This window comes from Nannobrachium achirus (assembly GCF_963921795.1).
Source record: "Nannobrachium achirus genome assembly, chromosome: 5".
Taxonomy (NCBI): Eukaryota; Metazoa; Chordata; class Actinopteri; order Myctophiformes; family Myctophidae; genus Nannobrachium; species Nannobrachium achirus.
Window position 1 is genome coordinate 65,367,143 of NC_137814.1, and position 14,712 is coordinate 65,381,854.

At 41.8% G+C, this 14,712-nt stretch overlaps 1 long non-coding RNA gene across 1 annotated transcript; it reads left to right on the plus strand.

Annotated features, from left to right (window-relative positions):
- Window positions 1-7,869: 7,869 nt before the first annotated feature.
- On the plus strand, window positions 7,870-10,937 carry LOC308284547. Its single transcript, XR_013962026.1, has 3 exons — window positions 7,870-8,845; window positions 8,959-9,087; window positions 9,442-10,937. It is a non-coding gene; the product is annotated as an uncharacterized lncRNA (long non-coding RNA).
- Window positions 10,938-14,712: the final 3,775 nt, after the last annotated feature.

Sequence of the window (14,712 nt, forward strand, 5' to 3'; positions counted from 1 at the left end):
AGTCCATCCATTCATTAGGGTTCTTCCTCCATACAGATATATGACCTTCTTCAGGAGACAGGCTGAGTGGAGCCACCTTGCTTCTGGAATAGACCCAGAAGTATTGGGTTTGAACCAGCTGTGGGTGTCGACATCAAAGGCATAAAGTACATTGCAGCAAGGATACCCTCCTCCCCAGATGAAGGCAATCTCTTCTATCAGCACAGCTGTGTGGCCATATCGCCCAGAGGGAACCTCAATGGGACTTTGTCCTCTTCCATTTGTCACTGGGGGCAACTTCCTCCAACGCAAAGACACTGTGTCTAAGATGTGGACTTCAATCTGATCCCTGTTGTTCCAGTAGTTGTTGTGTCCTCCAAATGAGTACAGTTTGTGTCTGACCACCACAGCAGCATGGCGGGAAGTCTTAGCTCCTCCTTTCAGAGCTATTGTCCAGTGAAAAATTTCACACACCAGCACCACAATGAATCAGCTCAACTATTAATTTACAGGTTGTTAAAGGACAGTTTACTCTGCTGGAATAGTTGTTGAATGACATTTGGTTTATTGGACGTTTGCTTTAAAGACAAGTTCATTGGTTGTGATGACAATGTTGTGATGTCATTGCGTGATGACATTTAGATTCATCCATACTAGTAAAGAGCCCTGGTGGATCCCAGGCAACTAAGGAAGAGGGTTTAAGTGGCTAGACTGACATGATTACACCCTCACACTGTGTGAATATTATGCAGCGTTGAAGTGACTTAACACCTGAGGCAGATTAGGTCTTCTAAATCCTATTAGTTTCCTGAAAAATGTTGCTATATGAGTGGTGCTCAAACCAACATTATTATTAGTGTGGTTGCCCAACATGGCAACACACTGTAGTCCTGGGAAAACTTTATTTATTCTAGATAAACCTTTATTCTAGATATAAACTTTATTTGTGAACAGGTTTTTACCTTGAATCAGATGCAATTGGAAATTGGGGGGAAACATTTGGGAGTGGTGCTAGCTGGAGTATTGGTGGAGCTTCACATGACAGTTAGCTTGCTGCAGAATATAGTCACGTCGGCAACCACACTTGCAATTTCCAGTTGCATCTTTCTAGTTGCTGGAGGTTTGCGCCCGGTTTGCCCGTTTCATAGTGAAGTGAAACCTGACCAATCATGGAAATTGGCCCACTTATGGCCTGGTCAAAGTGTCATGTGACCTTCCGCACCAAGGGCATGTGCACCAACCACTACACCAACGTCACGGCTCAACAAAAGTATGAAAAAGTCCAGATGAAGAAAAATGTAAACTGTGTTTCTGAGTGGGACAGGCTGGGAGGAGGCGGACTAAAAAAAGTAATAGATTGTGTTTCCTGATTCAATATTAGCTGTGTTATAGAAGTCAAACAACTGAAGTATTTATTTTGGGTTAAAAGGTTAAAGCACTGTGTTGCTGTTATTGAGTGTTTGCTCAGTAACATGAGTCTCCCTGTCTCTCCATGCAGCCATAAGCATTAGAAAATACTGTACATTTTCAGGTGGGTTGCCAGTTTCTGGAGAGAGTAGCAATTTATCAGACTCAAGCGTTCCAGTTTTAATCTGCTCATTTCTTTCATCACTTCCAGTTTCACTTGTTTGTATTGTGTGCACTGTGGTGCAAGTCCCATCTCCTGATTGGATACAGTTGGTATCCTGAGCTTAAAACATATTTTTTGTTTACTTATAGTCTAGGTCAGTTTTCCAAAAATCTTAACCCCATCGTGTTAATTTATGGCATACATGTTTCCTAGGGGTATTAAGTCCAAATCTACTGTAGCCTATGACCAGCTCAATAATGGCCGTTAGAAGCCCTCAAAATGGATCATTTAATGATGGCGGCCACCACTATGCTGAAACAAAAAAGTGCCAATATATCAGCTTCTAATCCACTTCCATGCGTGCCCGCGTGTGTGTGTGTGTGTGTGTGTGTGTGTGTGTGTGTGTGTTTGTGTGTGTGTGTGTGTGTGTGTGTGTGTGTGTGTGTGTGTCTGTGTGTGTGTGTGTGTGTGTGTGTGTGTGTGTGTGTGTGTGTGTGTGTGTGTGTGTGTGTGGTGTGGGGCTGTCATTTTGTTGTGTTGCTGTTGGTAGTCATGGTTGCCAGTTCCCACCTGATGTCATGTGGGAGTTCAGACTCATCCAGACCATGCTGAGTGACTGCTAGCTTGCATAACATCTTCAGGCTAGGACTTAAATCTAAGATGTACAGGTCATCAGACATTGTATCGCCTGCTTTGTATCCTCCATGGATGATGATACGATCTCCCACCATGCAACAGCACATCCCACACATCCTACAGGGGTCTTTCCCCTTGGGCTCAACCTGCTTCCAGGAAAAGCTCTCTGGACTGAAATTCCATAGATTATTGAAGAACTGTTTCCCATTCCAGCCACCAAATACGTACAGCTCTCCATGGTAGGCAAAAGCTGAATGACTGTAACGTTCTTCTGGTAGAAGCTGTGCAGAAGTTATCTCCAGCCAACAGTTGGTCTCTGTGTCACACACTGTATTGTTGTTTAAGTTCCCCCCATTCACCCTTCCCCCAAATACAAACATCTTTGTTCCAATGATGTTGGCAGAGTGACTGTGGGAAGCAAGTGGAGGAGTTCCTCTGGTGTTAATTAAAGTCCAGACCATTATGGTGGTGTCCAACTTGTACATGTCATTAGTCAATCCAGTCATTAGGGTCCTTCCTCCATACACATACATGACCTTCTCCAGGAGACAGGCTAAGTGGTGATACCTTGATTCTGGAATAGTCCCAGAAGTGTTGGGTTTGAACCAGCTGTGGGTGTTGACATCAAAGGCATAAAGCACATTGCAGAAAGGATACCCTCCTCCCCAGATGAAGGCAATCTCTTTGACCAGCACAGCTGTGTGGCCACGGCGCCCGGAGGGAACCTCAATGGGACTTTGTCCTCTTCCATTTGTCACTGGGGACAACTTCCTCCAACGCAAAGACACTGTGTTGAAGAGTTGGACTTCAATCTGATCCCTGTGGTAGTTGTTGACTCCTCCAAATGAGTACAGTTTGTGTCCGACCAACACAGCAGCATCCCAGAGGAAAGCAGAATCCATGATTGAGCCCTCATCTATTGCTCTTTTGTTTCTCAAGCCACAAATGAGATCAAGGTGATACAAAAAGGAGATCTCAGGTATTGCTCCTGTTTCTCCTCTATTTCTGGGGAGCAACATGCCTCAGATGGAAGCTCTGATGAGCTATACAGGAGAGCTCAATAATGTCTCAAATATTGCTCAATTCATCTGGATTGTTGCGTCTCAAACTTAGCTCCAAGTGATATAAAAAATAGCTTTCAATATAATCTCATTTAAAGCTCAATTAAGGCTTTTTGTTACATCTCAGGTCTGTCTCAGAATGACCACTGTTGAGCTGTAAAAGAGCTCTCAAGATTATCTCATTTAAGTCACATTAAAGACTCCGATTGGCCAGTATATAGCTATAAACGATGCAGTCTTCAATCATTCTCATTTGATCATGCATTTGTGTTTAATGCTCATTTTAATTCACTTGCTTTATTTATAGCATATTCAGAAAATGTCTTAAGTATATATCATTCTAGCTAGTACAAGCTCTCGAATGATACCAACAATTAGATAAATTATGTCTCAATTTTATCACATACAGAACCAATCTCATGCCAATTTAAGAATGTTAAAAGCAATGTATCAGATAGTTTATTAAGATAAAGTATAGAACTTACAGAAACGTTATCTAATGAAAACTAAGGGTCTGCATCAATAGAATGCTAATTTGGGGGATAACCATTATAAGTTAGTTACATTTTAAGATATTATTACTACTACATGAGTTTCAACAATTTATGCAGCATGACTAAAACCTCAACTTTGCCCTACATTTGTCACATGCCTTTTATAGCGCCACCAGCAGGCCGACTTACGTAATACATATTTTCTTATATTACTCCTTCAAATTTCACACAAATCGCTAGTCATGTGATCAAGACTGATCAGTTAGATCTTTCTTAGTCTTATCCCGTCACGTAAAAATGCTTTAGTCGATTTCTAACCCTTCTAAAAGAGCTAGCTCGGGTTCTAGGGGACGCACAGACACATGGCAAAAAGATTCTTGATCAGCTCGCTGAGACGAACGCGTTGATGTATGACCCCTAGAGGGCTAACCCTAATTCTAACTTTAGGGGCCGTTCTCTCGGCACAGGAGTGTCGTATAGAGGAGTTACACACACACACACACACACACACACACACACACACACACACACACACACACACACACACACACACACATGTTCGTCTCTGCGAGCTGAACACGCCAGTATAAGGTTCATCCCACACAGACACTCCTGTGAGGAGATAGCTTTCTCTGGCCTGGCATTCAATGTGCTCTAACGTTTATAGACTCTATGACCCTTAGTCAAATTGGAGATCCCAGGGAAGAAAGGTCGTAGGAGGATAACCAAGACATCCACACGTTCGTCTCGGAGAGCTCTACAACATATCTCGGAACCAAGGTCTGATGTCGCATCGTCTTTGACTTATAACGCGAAATAGCTGACCCTAGGGTTAGCTATTTCGTGTTATAAGTCCGAAACCATCATGTGTCAAGGGCGCATCTTTTAGTATGTTGAATAGCTCACCGAGACGAACACGTGGAGGTGTGTTTTATTTCTGTGCGACATTCCTAGGATTAAACTAGGGTTAGCCTCCTTTGAATTACTATAAAATCACGATAGGATATTAGGGTTACTGAATGTCGACCTGAGGCTTAAAATGACATGCAGACATGAGAAAAAAATATATCGGAGCACCTACCAACTCGTAATACCCAAAACACACCAGGAAGTGGCAGTTTTGAGACACTTCCTGTTTGCGCATTGGAATAAAACCTGCATATTCTGACTCAGCGCATGTGATTTAGGGGGGGTAGCCAGAATCCTGGAGCAGAACAATACCAGTAAGACTCCCTAACCAGGAGATAAGCACATGTATGATCGGCTACTTTTGACTTTTTGGCAGTGGCGCCAGGGGGTCCCTGGGGGTCCCTGGAGCTCCAGGGGTCTCTAGAGGGGTGGAGCTTGTGGATTGGCAGGCAAGGAGTGTGTGTGCAAAGTTTGGCATGGATAGGGGCAACGGTTGTGGAGAAGGGCAAAAGTGTGGTGTGCCGTGATGTGGACGGACAGACGGACAGGCAGACAGACTGCCAGTGAAGGTTTTGATAGTAACTGCGACCTAACGGTCGCAAAAATGGCCTCTCAAAAATGTTACCAATGCCATTGTAAGCTTGTAGATCTGCTCTTTTCAAAGATTCTGCATAATGAGTACTTTCTACTTTTGCACTTTAAATACATTTTCATACCAACAGTTTTGTACTTTAAGTAAATTTAGAATGATTTGTTACAGAGTATTTCTACATGCAGTATTGACAAAAATAGTATTTTTTCCAATGATGTATAGGCCTAACACTTTATAGTATGTTTATTATAATTATAATAGTTATAACTGAGATACCTTGTAGGGTAGGGAAGGGGGCTACAACATATATTGTATATTTATGTATAAAATTGTGTAAAATCACATTGTGCATTCAATACTGCTATAATAATAATGCTATTAAAATATATATTTTTTCTTTTTTTTCTTTCTTAAAATAAATTATATATTTATATATATCCTATATATTTCCCCCCCCCCTTTTTTAGGGGACCCCCTGCAGTATCCCCGCGGACCCCCTAGGGGTCGCGGACCCCCTGTTGAAGACCCCTGATCTGATCTGATCAGATCTAATCTTTAGATAAGTGTACAGTAGTTCATGAAAAACAATGCATTATTGCTTCAGCAGCAGTCAGTCAAAGGGTTAATTGCCCAAACAACAACTGGGAAGGATGAGAACAGTGACATCACATATTGCTTTGATCTAGCAGGAAACAGAGCTCTGTAGGAGGCGGGGCATATCCTTATTATTATACTTTCTCAGAGGAAACATTTGCTGCTCATTTGCTGCTCATCTATTGCTCCTCAAGACAGAGAGGAGCTATTGGAACGACTTGGAACTGGTTTGAACCAGTCTGGGCTGGCTGCCATTTTGAACCTCAGTCAGTCAGTGCTGAAGAGAAGAACAACCAGGAGTTATATGCTCTCATGGACTTTATCCTTTTTAGGTAGGTGAAACAACATAGCCACTGGATAAAGTAACCTACATGTACTGTATGTTACTTAAGAATGTTGTCTGCAGTGTTTTTGTACAAAGTGTGTATTTTTCTGAAAGGTTCATCCAACCAGTACAACTAAGCTAATGCTAACGCTAGCTAATGCTAACACTAGCTGATGCTAACGTTTTTACAGTAGACTACATCCTAATGGAACTGAATGTTCAAAATGTGTAAGATAAGCTTCCCTTTTGATAGAAGTGGACGTTTTTTTATTTTGTATTAACAGAAGGTGCTTTGCTGTGTATTTGTGCACAGCTTGCAGCCTGTTGTGTGGTATTGTGGCTAACAGAGCCAAAGTTAGCTAGCAGCTGTTCAATACTGTGTGTGTGTGTGTGTGTGTGTGTGTGTGTGTGTGTGTGTGTGTGTGTGTGTGTGTGTGTGTGTGTGTGGTATTTGTGGCTAATGTTAGCTAGCAATGGTAGTAGAGTATACAAATGGAACCAAATTAACCCTAACAGGTGGTCCATCTGGTTCCATTTGTACAGTTCTAGGGGAGTTATGGATGATGGGGGATCATGGCCATATGCATACTAAAAACAGGGGGTCCTTTAAATAAAAAAACAGTTTGAGAACCAGTTCTTAACTAGAAATACTGTTCATACAAAACAGTGTGGGCTCATATGGGCACAAATATATACCCCTGTGCCCTTAGCCTCATTGGCTAAGGGCCCTGCCTTTGTACTGTTGGTATTTTTTATTTATTTTATATTTTTGAGGAGAATATCCTTGGTCTATCCTATGAAGTTTTGGTATAATATACTGGTCTCAAGCCCACTTGTTGTTATTTATATCCTGTGGCACTTGTTGGTGGTGATGTCACCAAGAACACTGCTTCTCATAATTAATGTAATCAGTGATCCTGTTGACTGTTAACCACTTAAGCCCCCCAAATAATCATATTTGAACTGGGGACCCCCCAAAATAGTCATATTTGAACTGGGGACCCTCCACCTTGACAAGCACTTGGAATGCAGTGAGCTTGTAGATCTGTTATTTTCACAATTGTTGCCTCTTATATCATTTGACAATGTGGGCAACGTTTGACCAGTTTTTATATAATTTGTTTACTTTTAATGTTATAACGGTCTTTTCTTTCCTTTGTTCCCCTGTTCTTTTGAGGTATTAGAAATGTGGTTCTCAACCTTTGGGTCGGGACCCCCAGGGGCGTCCCTAAATTTATTTGGGGCGGTCCCCTGATGATTGGCTAATCATTGTTTTCTCAACAGTAAACAAACCAACAAACTTTATGTGTATAGAGGGTATTTGCACATTTCTAAAGTGACAATTTAAGGACTTTTTAATACCTCTAAAATGACAGACTAAACATTGGGCCAAATGATCAAATATTAGACTCAGAGATTGTGAAAATAGAAGATCTACATGCTCACAAAGCCTCGCAATGCGAGGCGTTGTGAGCATGTAGATCTGCTAGACTTTCACAATAGAACAGTGTTATACAAAATGTACTGTCCCAACTCTTAGTGCTCGTCAGGGTGGGGGGTCCCCAGTTAAAATATGATTATTTTTGGGGTTGCGGCCTGAAAAGTTTGAGAACAACTGCAGTACGTGACAGCAGAGTTAGTACCAGACGCTAAATAAGTAGGCTACTGGCAGCAGTGCGCAAAAGCACTTCATGTTGTTTGAACCGGCACGCAATATTTATTTATAATATCTCTTTTACATTACTCTTAACACAAATGATCCCCTCTTGCTAATCACATGTTATTATAATCACTCCTGTTATGTCAACATGCTAGATTCAGTGAGGCTCACTGAAACTAGCCTTTCTCAGCTCCAGTGCAGACAATGGGGACTGATGACACCACCATTTTGCAGCCGTGTCCTGCCCAAAGGAACAGAGCTGACCTGACTCATCTCGCTCAGGTAAGATTTGCAGATGACTGTTTGAAATGGAGATCAAGATGGTGATTCTGATAAAGGGGGCAGCAGGGGGGTAAATGGCAAAGTACAATTGCGGAGAAGTATGGGGGGCATGGTTTACATTTGTGCTACTGTAAATATATTTGGCCACCAAATCCCTGTCCCCCCCTTTTCCCCCCTCCCACTTAGATGATTGAAAACATTCTGATGGCCAAACCTGGAGGAGAGAGGATCATTACAGAGTGTCAGAATCCCCTGTCAAAACCCAGTGTTGTGAGGCCATCGCACTGATGAACCATACAACTGATGAAGCAATCGTCGAGGAGAAGATGAAACACACCTTCACCCATCGCCAAGCAATGGTTCATGACCCAGTGAAGTCCTCTGAAATATTCACCACCTTTCCAAGATTTCTTGACATTGCGGGAATGGTATGTATTGCCTTAAAGTCGAACTGAAATGAAAAATGACTTTAAACAGATCACAGCCCTGGTCATAAGGTGAACCTATTAAAAATGTATGCCATGTTGTCGTCTGTATTCCATCTTGTCTGCAGATGGAGCAGAATTTCAGTCTGATGTTTGGTGATGACATCGCTGCATCGCTGCCCCTTTTCCAAGTTCCTGGAAAAGGGGCCTACTCGCTACAGGCAGAAAGTCCTTGAACAAAGCCATGGCCTCACCCAGACAGGCGACCTTGAAGATCTGCTTCATAAAGCTGAATCCCAACAGGACAACTGGAAAATGGTATGCTGGAATTAAATGACTAATACTAATGGAAGAGGGAATTGGTTTCGAAACCAAAATGAAGAGATTTTAGTAAAAATGTCTGTTTTTTTTTCTCTCCCTTGTATTTTCAGGATGGGACAGTGAGATGTCCTCCATCTTGCCTTATCCACCTCATGCCACCCTCACCTCAAGGCCGCAACAAGAGACCAGGGAAGCTCTCAGCCCGACAAGCCATTGACCACCTTGTGAAGTTCATCTAGGTAAGGTTATAGTTCAATTAAAGTTTAAGATGGCTCACTGTTCTGTCCCTAATAGTCACCCTTAAAACTATACTTTTGTGAAATCATGCGATAACCATGCTCATCTGTAATCAGCGACTGCCCTGTGATAATTGTCTGCTTTCGCCCCCCACAGATATATCCCCATCAGCCTGAGATACACCGATATGAATATGTTTATTTATTTTACATTTAGCAGAATAAAGATAAGGCAGAATGTTGTTGGTTGCATTTTGTGGCAAGAAGTGATTCTGGTGGCTATCTCATAAAGTTGGGGCTCTAAACTGCAAACATATTAATTGTAATAACATGACTAATGAAGTTCTCTTGTCACAGACTGGGACCAGTGTCGAGGGGCATCTGGACAGCATCACGAGAGTCGTCAACCCTATCTACTGGCTGTGGGGACCCAGAGGTGTACCATACACAAATACTTCATTGTGATTGACAAACGTGCAATCCCGTGTAAGTCACCAGACTCCCTTGCCTCTTTCGACACGCTTTTTAAAAATCATTTCGTCTTCGCTACCTCGTACAACCGGGATCTGGCTAATGTCTACCACTTCTTGCAAAGTGCTGTTTACCAGATAGATGCTGCTACCACCAAGGTCAATCCCAGGGTCAAATAAATGAGAGCTCGGATGCTGCACTGATTATTATTTTTATTTTGTTTTTATTTATTTAATACTTTTGAGATTATATTGTCTCCTACCGGTTGGGTCCCCTACCAGAGACTCCCGGCTCTTGATTCTGCACTGATTTCTGATACTTTTGAGATGGTTTTGAGGGTTCTGATGCTAAACTGAGAAGATTTATTTTGAGGGCTCTGATGCTGCACTGAATTTTAATACTGAAAAGTATATTGTTATCTGAGTGCTCTGATGATGCACTGATTTGATACTGAGATGTTTTGTTTTATTTGTAAAGTCCCTCAGGCCAATGCCAACTCACTAACAACGCACTTGAAGTTAATCCACAGACTTTGTTCAGGAAAGACACTTTGTCTTAAATGCGGTCAGCCTGGTTGTTCTAATTTCTTTGGTACTTTATCTTAATAAAGCACACAAACCTTGTGATTATCCTGTTGAAAGCCCCTCTAAAACTGAAGGTTTAGCTGGAAGTTTTGTTGATGACTTTACATCAAACAGTGCCCCTTCTGGGTCCTTCTTAATAAGAGTCTTGTAGATAGCTGCGCTGCAACAGTCGCTGAACAGTGGCAGGTGTAGGCCGAAACGATCATTAACTCTTTGGTTATTTCAATGGAAGAGATTGTGTCTCAGGGTTTAATGTAACATTGTATCTTTTATTTTCCCCCACTGACTGAGAGAAGGTTCGAACGACATCACTGGCGTGGGGAAAACATGTTGACTGTGCTTATATAGCTAATTTCATCTTCCCTGTCTGCAGACTATGTCTTACGGTATGGCACCGAAGCTGGATGGAAGGCGGTGTCCGTGGAAACACTGGTCGCACAACGCAGAGGCGATTCACAGGAAGGGTAAGAACAGCCTGCTCTTCCTGAGAAGACGGGATCGTTTGGCGTGTGCAACAGGATGCTACAGATGTTCTACCAATCTGGTATGGCAAGTGGAGCAGTTTTCTTTGGAATAACGTGCTGGGGAGGAACAACTGAGCGGGTGACACCTTCAACCTCAACAGACTGGTGAGGAAGGCGGACACCGTTGTTGGGTTCTCCTTGCAGGGGTGGAGGAATTGGCCAGGGTGCAGGAAACTTAATACAATCTTTAAGAACTCCCACCCGAGATCCTCGGATACTGGAGTAAGAGACAGAGGAACAGATAGATTCATCTACCCAGGACGGAGACGTGAGAGACTGGCAGTCCTTAGTGAATGTTGTCCTCACATTATACAATGAAACACAACGGTCGTTTGGTAAGGACAACTGTAACTTATAACTGGAATAGTTATCACTGACTGTTTGTTCCTGTCCGGTTTTGCTGGGAGTACATGTCACTTCTGCTTTTTGCACTGACCAATGGGCACTTTGCACTCTTAAGTGAACTTTTAAGCTGTGCGCATTTAATTAGTTAAGTATTATTGCATGTGTTTTTTTTGCATGTATTTGACTTAAGTAGCAGTGACTGTTTTGGTCACATTGATTTGATTAGGGTCACTTTCTTGTTTGGCACTGCATTCATGAGTAGTAAGGGGAGGAACTGTGATGTTTGTTTTTATTTTATTTGGAATAAAAGACCACTTTGGTCGTAGTTTGGGTTGTTGTATAACTAAAATGTATTGTTTTCTTGGCCACCTTAGAGTTACATCATGGCAAGGTAAATACACAACCCAAACCTTTTCCAAAGTAGTCTTTTAAAAGACTACTGTTAAAAGCACTTCATCTTCAGCCACCTTACAGAAAATAAAGTTTTATTGAAGGAAATTAAATAAAGTTTTATTGAAGGAAATTATTGTATTGTTTTTATATCAAAATATCTGCATGTATACTGTATCTCATTTACAGCTCCAAGTGAGAAAAAAAGGTTCTGGGTAATTAAATCTCAATTATTGCTCATTAATGGCTCAAAGTAAGAATCTTGGGTCACAGTTAAGAGACTTAAATGAGCCATCAGAGAGCTCTCACCTATGTCTCATTTATTGCTCCTATCATCTCAAATAAAGCTACTCAATTATTTCTCATATTTGGCTCAATATGAGAGTAATATAGGATACACTAATGAGTCAATAGAGAGTGCTCCCCTACATCTCGTCTCTCACTCCCTGTAATCTCAGAATAAGATACTCAAATTCTTCTCAAACATGGCTCCAAATGAGAAGCTCCTTAAAGATCCTAAAGCACCTTTAGGATCTACAAGGAGCTTCAAGGAGAGCAATATCTGATCTTCTAATGAAGCACACATGAGAAACAAAAGTGTGGCTCCCTTACGTCTCATGAGCAACTGAAAAGCTTTAAATGAGAAGCAGATTTTTCCTCTGGGATGGTGGGAAGTCTTAGGTCCTCCTTTCAGAGCTTTTGTCCAGTGAAACATTTCACAAACCAGCACCACTGTGAATCAGTTCAACTAATAGTTTACAAGTTGTTAAAGGACAGTTTACTCAGCTGGAATAGTTGTTGAATGACATTTGGTTTGTTGGACGTTTGCTTTTAAGTCAAGTATATTGGTTGTTATGACAATGTTGTGATGTCATTGCATGATGACATTTAGATCCATCCATACTAGTACAGAGCCCTGGTGGATCCCAGGAAACTAAGGAAGAGGGTTTTTGTTCTATTTATTTTATTTAACCTTTATTTAACCAGTAAAAAAATACATTGAGATCTCTTTTTTGAGTGGGAACTGGCCAAGAGGCAGAAATACAAATGACACTAACTTTACTACACATACAATTAAGACACCAACAGCAAAGATAAAACATCCATGATACATCACTAATACCTAAACTCCAAGGTGATACACTTTACATAATATAAAAAACTACTAGTTTAGTTTAAGAGGCTAGACTGACATGATTACACCCACACACTGTGTGAATATTATGCAGCGTAAGTGACTTAAAGGAGCAGTTCACCCCCAAAATTACTTTTTTGCTATTGATTATTCATGCCATGGAGACTAGACTTCAATAATATATTTTTGTATTCGTCGCATTCCAAAGACAGAAATGTCATTATAGTAAATGTATCCCCATTTATTCCGGGGAACAATGGGGGTCATTTTATTGAAATCAAATTGTCTTAGGAATGCGATAAAAACCAAAACATATTATTGAACTCAATTCTCCATGGCATGAGTAATCAATAGTAAAAAAATCACACCCAATTTTAAGTGAGCGGTGGTCGTGCTTGCATAACGTCTTCAGACTAGGATATAAGTCTAGGATGTACAGGCTACAGACACACACACACACACACACACACACACACACACACACACACACACACACACACACACACACACACACACACACACACACACACACACACACACACACAAGGAGAAAGGGCTACAGACACACACACACACAGCCACTCTATGGAGCGGTTTACCACCCCTCAAAAAGTCAAGTGAAACGTGACCGATCATGGACATTGGCCCACTTATAGATCTGGTCAAAGTGTCATGTGAAGCCCATAACCCCTAGTGGTGGCGACAGCCCTAGTGTTGTTCAGAGCATAGATGCTTGGACAACACAACGAGACGCCACAACAAGGGCAGAATGAAACCACGCCCCCCCTTGATACAATTCTATATTAAACAAACGTTAATATTAATTAGATATGCCTACGTCACATTGCACTCTAGAACAATGATAGCTAATATTTAATGAGTGGCGCCAAAGTTTTCTTTTCTTCTAGAAACCGGAAATAAACAGAAATAGCTGCAGAGACCAGCAGAAAGCTCTGAATCCACAAGGCTATAGGCAAACTGAACCATATCACTGCTCCCTATCACAAGTGACTCATTGATATAATTTATAGAAAAAGTGATTTTGTGTTTCATGGACCTTTAACAATGTTTAGCCATGTTTCTACAGGGGAATCTATTACAAGGACAAAGAGTTGTTTGGCACTCAGACAAGTGTGGATCATCTCGTGGATGACATATCCTGCATGTTTAGGGTTTACAGATTAGATCTCCATGTGGTACGTTATTACGACCGTCAAGTCGCAGTTACTATCAAAACCTCCACCGCCTGTCAGTCCGTCCATCGGTCACGTCACGTCACGTCACACTTTTGCCTTGAAGGCCAGCAGCCCGCCACATAGCTTGGTTGCTGGAGTCCATGTCAGTACACTAAAAATAGTGTATAGAACACACCAAGGAAAATCACTTACTGGGGTGCTATAAAGAAAGAAAGAAAAATGCTCCAATGGATTTTAATAACTTTCTCAAGCCGTTCTCTTCATCGGGTCAGTAACATCCATTGGAGCAGGTGAGTGCGGGGCCCTTATTTGTCAGTAACTCAAAATAAAACGTTCTCAAGAGATGATCTACACATGAAAGGTTTCAAATTCGAGTAGTTACATGATACTTTGAGATCTTACCACAGCCACCACTCTGATCCCTCGCTCCCCACAAGCCATGACGATGCCATGTACAAGCCCCCACAGCTCGGATCCAGATACAGATGACCCAGTGAAGTGGTATGCCACCACTTGCTTGTAATGGACCGTGAGGCTACTGAGCATGCAGGTGAGATGTTTCTTGCCATTCTTGTCTGGAGTGGGAGGCAATGTTACTGACCCCAACACAGTCTTTGTGGCAGGATCATATTGGAGGCCTGGAGCCATAGGGTCCGCATCAGTGTGCCGACGGGCCGGTATTCTGACATAAAACTAACCCTAACTCTAACCCTAACCCTAAACTTAACCTCAGTAACCGTGACGAGTAACTAACCTGCCGACGCTAGTCGGAACAGCGGCTCGTCAGGATATTGAGCGGACCCCGAGCCATAGACATCTCATCCATCTGAAGCATATGCAATAGATTTACAATGAGAAAATTCATAGGATATTTCTTTTAATTGTTTGAAAAATAAATAAGTCATGCCTTGAGAACCACCATCTGAGCATGACTGGGAAGGCTCTTTAGCTTTGCTGACATCAAATCTAAAATGTCAGGCTGA